The following is a 7,398-nucleotide window of genomic DNA, read 5'->3' as shown; positions in this document are numbered from 1 at the left end:
TTCGAGACCCGCCTGGGCAACTTGGCGAGACCTCATCTCTACAATAAAAAAAAAAAAATCAAAAAATCAGCCGGGTATGGCAGTGCATGCCTGTAATTCCGGCTACTCGGAAGGTGGAGGCGGAAGGATCGCCGGAGCCCAGCAGGTCGAGGCTGCAGTGGCTGGGAGCGGCCACTGCACTCCAGTCTGGGCGATGGAGTGAGACTCCACTCAAAAAAAAAAAGTAGTTATGTCCAGCACCACAATCCCTCCCCACCTCACTGACCCCGGGATGCAGGGAGGAAAGGCTATCACTCGCCATTTACCAGTGAAGAAATCGGGGATCAAGGAGGGGAAGCGATTTGCCCAAGGTCACGAAGAACCAGCAGCAGAGTCCACAGAAGACCCATCCTGCAGACTTCTGGTCTAGTGCTCCTCCCACTGTGCTTTGACATGGGAGCTGGTCAATCTCCTCCTCTCCTACTGGAGTTACTAAAACACAGCCAAATTGTCAAAAAAAAAAAAAATCAGGAGCAAGACAATCATGCAAAAGGAGCAACAATTAGTTTCTCCAATTAGACTAGACTCCAAAAATTAGATTCTCCAAAACTCTCCCAATGCTTGAAAGATCTGTCCATTCCTTAAAACTATACCCCATGCCTCGCATGCTACCAAATATTTTTAAAGTCACAGATCAAATCATTTCAGATATTTTCAAGAGCTCCGTGTCAATAGCTGATGTTAATATTTTGTGAGAGACAGGCATTGTGGAACAAATGCAAAATCGATGCCATCTGTCTCCAGGAAACTGCTCAAGACTCCAGACATCAGAGAGGCCTGATGCAAGCAGATTTGGGAGCAACAGCCCCCACAGACGCGGAGAGAGATGGGAAGTGAGAAGATCTGTTTGCGGTCAAGAGAAATCCTCCTCTGATCATTGAAAAACAGAATCAGGGAGCTTCCTGAATGATTCTTCCTTCCTTAAAACCCTCAGCCCAAGCACAAGTTTGTAGCACAATTACCACACTTGGCAGCAAGATGGCATGTGGTCAGATAGCGGGGGTGGGAGGACTTCCTCAGTGAGAGACGTGGAGCTCAGCAAGAGGTCAACCATTAGGCTAGTTCACGTGAATGCCCGTGATTCTAAGACCATTTGCCCATCCAGAGGCAAAGTCTTTGAAGGCACTGGAGGCCGAGATTCCTAGAAGACTAACTGAGCAGGTCAGACTCAGAATTGGAAGACGACTCTGATGACTGGAGCAGAGGGGACCCTGAGACGTCACAGACTCACCAAGCAGAGATCAACTTGGACTTCGGAAAGAGGCCCCAGTGGCTCCCGAGGTCCAGGCCCTCGATGCACTGAGACCACTGAGCCAGCCATCAGAAGGCTCCCTGGGAGTCTGTGGCAGAGTCCTCGGGTGGTCTGTCCAGGACGGCATGGGTCGTCATGCCCTCATGTGGCCGCCCCAGCTCTGGAGTTTCTGAAACCTTCAGAGTCTGCCGAATGATGAGCATCCTTGGCTGCCTGGCACTGTGGCTACTTGTGTACATCTGGTTTCTATGGTTACCCCGTTCCCCAAACCCTAATTGGGACACACAGCCTGATGAGAAGATGTGTGTGAATGGGGAACAAGGGAAGGGTCTTAAGTCTGGAGAATTCGGGCCCACGCAGCTGTTCTGACACTGTGTTCTCTGTGGTGGACCATCCCAGGCACATCCAGGGCAGCTCTGTGGTCCCAGCTTCGCGGGCAGCTCACAGCCCTGATGCCCAGAGCGGCCCCACCCCCTCTGCCCAGGTCGACGTCTCCCCCCCAGAGGGCACTGGCAGGCATCAAGCTCTGAGGGGCCGCTGACAGCTCGCCACCACCCACTCCCTCTGTCAGGCCTACGTGCCCTACTGCCGTTGAAGGAGCCGCGGCTCCTGTCCCTTCCATTCTCTCATCAGCCTGGCTCCCCCGAGGACCGCCTTGGTCTCTTGATTGGATTGGGGACTGCCTCCGTGCACTCTGGTGACAAGAGACATTCACTGAATGGCCGAACTGAAGCAGATCTTCCAAAGGATGGGCTGCAGTGCCACTGCGGTGAGTCAGGATTACAAGGAGTGAGGGGCCTGGTGGCTCGACAAATCGGTCTTCATGTGGGTATGACAGTCGGGACTCTTGGTCACAAGTGACAGGCCCAAGCCAGATCAGGCCAAGAGGAAGGCTCTGTGGGTTCAAAGGCCAGCTCTCAGGACGGCTGGAGGCCCGGATGGGCTGGGACCTCAGGGCTGCTCCTCCCCTCTCACTCGCTCCTCCGGGGCCAGCCTCGTCCTTGCAGACTTGTCTCCTCTGTACAGCTGGGCTGTGGCTGCCACTCCAGCCACAAGTTCCCAGCCTCCCTGAGTGGGTGAGGGTGGGGCCGGGACCTTCCCTTGGTCCCAAGTTGAACATTCCTGCTGATTTGCTGGCTTGGGGCTTGAAGCACATGCCCCCCCCCCGCCCCGACATCAGCCTACCCCACTCCAGAATCTGCATAGTGAGTGAGGCGAGATGTTTCCCACAAAGAGGAAGGATGCTACTGGCACTAAAGAGACACGTGAAGAGCCAGGCTCGGTGGCTCAGCCTGTCATCCCGCGCCTTTGGGAGGCCGAGGTGAGTGGATTGCCTGAGCCCGCGGGTTCGAGACCCACCTGGGCAACTTGGCGAGACCTCATCTCTACAATAAATCAAAAAAATCAGCCGGGCGTGGTAGCGCGCGCCTGTAATTCCGGCTACTCGGAAGGCTGAGGCGGAAGGATCGCCGGAGCCCAGCGGGTCGAGGCTGCGGTGGCCGGGAGCGGCCATTGCACTCCAGTCTGGGCGACAGAGTGAGACTCCAACTCAAAAAAAAAAAGAGAGACACGTGAAGGGTGCGCACAAGTGAAGAGTGGCCACAGAGGGGCCATGATCTTGGTGGCACAGTTAGGAATGCTCTCCCTTGGGAACTTTGCTTACTGGCAAGAGCCGCCCTGTGCGGGGGCTATGCAAGCTTTAATATCTGAACAAGGGTTTCCTGGCTTCCTCCCCAATGCAGCAAGGCTGGTGGGCACTGGGGAGGGGACAGGGAGGCCCAGGCACCCCTCCCCAAAGAGGTGTGCCCCTGAACAGGGCCCTCCAAGCCTCAGAGAAACACGTAGTCCCCTGGCTGAGGATGCCGGCACCTGTGGCAAGCAGGGCCACCGAGGAGGCCTGCAGATGACACGCCCTTCGATGCTCCTTGAGTCACCAGGCACTGACGGCCTGGGCCCCCGTCACACAGTTGCGAGCAGCATTCAGGTCTTCTGACCCCACCCTCCAAGGCACTCTCCATCTTCTCGGCCGCTCTGCCCCGGCCATAAGCTCAAGCCGTTTTAGTAGGAAGTGACACCGGGAAGGGAGACGTAGGGTGTGGTTGTGAGCAGTTCCTGCTGTGGGCTGTGGAGCTCAGACCCGCAGAGCACCTCGGGTGCCTGCAAAGCATCTCAGTGCTGCCCCCAAGACGGGGGATGCTGGGGCATCTATCCCACTCCCATTTGTCCCTGGCAGGAAACCGTTCCTGGATACCGGCCTCCATGCCTCTCTAGGCCCAGGCTCCATGGCTCCAGAGAGCCGGCGGGAGGGCCGCAGGGAAGAGGGGCTGGTGTGGGTCACAGGGACCACAGAAGGCACGCCAGCAGCCTCCGCTGCAGTCTCCGAGTCGGCTCTTCCAGGGGACAGAGACAAGCCCCGGTGACAGGGAGAGGGCAGGCTGTCGGCAGGGCCGAGACCCCACGGAGAAGTCTGGGCTTCACGCAAAAAGAACTAAAAGCCACCGCGGGCCGTGGGTGCCTCCTGCCCGCCAGCCCACCGCGAGTGCGAGACAGGGCACAACCAAGCCAGCTGCTCAAAAGCCACACCTGCCCCGGAAGAGCGCTCTCCCTGGGGCTGCCCCGGCAGGGTGGGGCACAGACGCCCTCGACAGTGTTTAGTCGCGTCAGATAATTCTCTTGTCTGCCTCCCAATGAACTTTGCTTCCTTCAAAAGAGCACATTAAGGGAAAATGCTGGGGATTTTTTTCAAACAAAAGCCATTTTCCTCACTAGTATTATTTTTGATGAGCTAAGTGGTGTTAGTTTTTCAAATTGCAATCGAGAGGGAAAGCACGCACACAGCCATCGACAATTTTAATTTTCAGTCGTGGTTGGGAATAATGCCACTCGTGCTACTAATAGCTTCCACAGTGGCTGATCTTCACTTGCCTGAAAGCAAAACCCAGATTTCCATCCTGAAAGATACAAAGAGGACGCGGGCCCATCAGTGCTCGCCTTGCCAGTCCCACGGCCCCGTCTCTGGAAGGAAAGCATTCTGTGCTATACCCATTTATCAGCATCATGGGGTGTTCCCAGGCTCTTGTGGGAAATGGAGCAGTTGAAGGAAGAGGCTAAGCCTGACCCGCTGGGTCGTGACCTGAATGGAGCACCAGGGAGGCCCGGACACTCCCCACAAATGGCCTCCACCACCACGAGTATGAAACACCCCAACACAGAACACTCAAATGGCCGGCAGCAGCCAGCACGCCACAGGCTCCTTTAAATATAAGCCCCATTGTTCCCCAACTGCCTATTAATAGCTTGAAAAGACATCTGTTCCTAATTTGGTCTTCTCAAATCAAGAAATCTTCCCTTCACTTCCCTCCAGGGCCAGGATGAAATCAATCAAGCTACAAAATTTATTAAGCACCAGGCACATTCCGGCCCGAGCTCAGAGCCAACACGACAATGTGACCCAAGCCCCTGAAGCCCAGGTCCCCAGGAAGCATGCACACTTCCCCAGTGCTGACGTCCTTCCACACTCAGACCGTGCGGAGACCACTCACGAAGACAGACCCAGTGTCAACCAGTCCCACCCCTTTGTTGCCCTCTGCTCTGCCCCCTGGGGTGGCTGTTCCACCCGATTCTGACCCAAGCATAGCTCCCTTGAACTCTGCCAGTGACGGGCAGCTCACCCTCTCACATGGCCCTTCTCATCCCTAAATGTCGGCGATGGCTAAACCCTCCCCACACCCACTTCCCACGATGGTTCTGATTCTGCTCTTTGGGGCCACATCCTTGCCCTGACAATTCCTCACCCACCCAAACAGAGACATCTGCATGTCCTCATTACCTTCTCCAGACATGGTACCTGGGTAGCAGGGGCTACTGTGGACCCAATGTCCAGACAGGACAGCTGAGTCCAGTGATGTGAAGCCCCTTGAACACTTGCTCCAGGCAGCACCCCTGGGCCTTCGCGGGTCCCCCCATCCTATGCCTCCTGCTGCAGCTCCCAACCCACAGCTAACCACTCCTCTGGCGCTCTGTTCACCTCCCCATGCCTTCCCTTGGTTTCTCCAAAGCCGCTCCCCACTTTGTCCTCTGGACCCTGGCCCTGGTCCCTAAGGGCGCCCCACCACGCCCATGCACACCCTCTTCCAATTGTCTACAACAGAGTTGGCACCATCTGGTTTACTTCTCTTCCTTTTCATTCACGTTTGTTTTCTGTCTCCCCCTCTGGAACGTAAAACCATGAATAAGCACAGGGCAGGAACTCAATAAACAGTTGTCATCTGAATAAAGAAAACAACTTCTCGGGCAGAAGAAGCGGCCGTTAGAGCCAAGGCACCCGGAGAAACCATACTTGTTCTGAGCGCCAGCTTTGACGTGAAAAAGATCTGGGTTGGCCAGCTGTGTGAGCTTGGGAAAGTGACCTGACCACTCTGAGTCTCTCCTCCATATCGGCAAAGGGAGGGCTATCACAGCATGTGCCTGCCATTGCAGGCAGGTGAGGGGATGCCTGCAGAACACCGGGTAGAACGGTGGGTTCAGAGCAAAGCCTCCGCCTACGGACTGTGGCTATTCGTGGGGGAAACTGGGGCCCGAGCACGGAGCTGGCCCCAGGAGGAGGTGCGTCTAGGCTGAGGGAGGGGAAGAGGTAGCCTTGAATGGCGCGCTGAGGCTTCTACCCCTGGTGACGGCACAGTGGGAGGAGCTGCCGTCCTCGCGGAGCTGAGGGCCGAAGAGCCGCTGAGGCCCAGAACCCGCCCGGACTCAGCTGTCTCCCGCCGTCCCCCTCCTGTCCACCCCCTGGGAGGGCGGCTGCCGGGGGAGCCACGCTCCAGCTGCTCGTCCCGTGGGCGAGGGGACGGTGAGAAGGGACCAGGCCCGGCTCTCCAGCCTCGGCCTCGGCAGCCCTCCCTTCGGCCAGCGCCGGCTCCGGGTGTGAGGGGAGCAGGAGAGTCTGCAGAAACGGGCTCCTGAGGGCCCCGGCCTCAGCCTCACAGGACCGAGGCCCCGCACGGCCCTGGGTCCCAGCCAGGGCTTCCGTCAGCCCGGGGCCCCCAGGACACAGCCGGGATTGTGCAGCCCACGGCAGGCACGGAGCCACAGCTGAGGGGACAAGGCCCAGCTGTCCCTGGAGACAAGCGGGCAGCTTTCTTCCCACATGAAAAGGAACCTGTGTCCCTGGGGGAGGGAGAAGCAGCGGGAAGGCCAGAGGAGGCCCGGCCCGGCTCCAAACACCCCTCCTCGGGACCCTTGGGGCGGGCCAGGCGGGGCCAGGAATGGGGCAGCCTGGGTCTTTGGCGCAGGCCTCCCAGTTTGGGGCTCTTTGGGACGCCACGAGCTCAGCCCCAGCTAAGGCATCTGAGGCCTGGCCGGCCAGGCTGACCCTGGTGCGACCCTTAGCCAGGCCCTTCCCCAATCTGGCCTCAGGTTTCTCGCTGAAAAAGAGGACATGGGAGAACTCCCCTATGGTGTCCTAGCAGAGAAGCAACTTCCAGGAAGGGCGAGGACCGTCTCTTCGGAAGGTCAAGCTCCCTAAGGACTCAGAGGGACAAGAGGCCAGACAGGGCCACCAGACCTCTGTCTGCTTGGGAGGTAGGCCAGCCTGCCAGCACACTCTGGCTGGCCCAGGAAGCAAATGTGGCCGGCCACCCACATGCACAGTCCTCGGGGCCTCAGGAAGGCCCCCAGGACAGGGCGGTGGAGTTGGGAGTTCGACTCTTCCCCATGGAGCTCAAATGGGTCGCCACAGAAGGTGAGGGCCTCAGACCTCTCCTCCGGAAACTGATGGGACCGACAGCCATCTGAGGAGGGTCTCTCTTTTATGTCTCCTCTTCCTCGGACCTTATCATTCCTCACACACCTCATTCCTTGGAAATAAGAAATCTGGGCCAAGTGCCAGGGCTCACACCTATAATTCCCGCACTTTGGCAGGCTGTGATGGAGACTGGCTGGAGACTAGGAACAGGAGACCAGCCTGAGCAGCCCTGTCTCTACACAAACAAAAACAAAAAGATGAGCGGAGCACAGTGGTGCATGTCTACAGTCCTTGCAACTCGGGAGGCTGAGGCTAGAGGATCACCCGAGCCCAGGAGTTTCAAGGCTTCAGTGAGGTGTGATAGTGC

This window comes from Carlito syrichta, unplaced genomic scaffold (genome assembly GCF_000164805.1).
Source record: "Carlito syrichta isolate Samal-C Ts95f unplaced genomic scaffold, Tarsius_syrichta-2.0.1 Scaffold98137, whole genome shotgun sequence".
Lineage (NCBI taxonomy): Eukaryota > Metazoa > Chordata > Mammalia > Primates > Tarsiidae > Carlito > Carlito syrichta.
Note: the sequence above shows the minus strand (reverse complement) of the source record.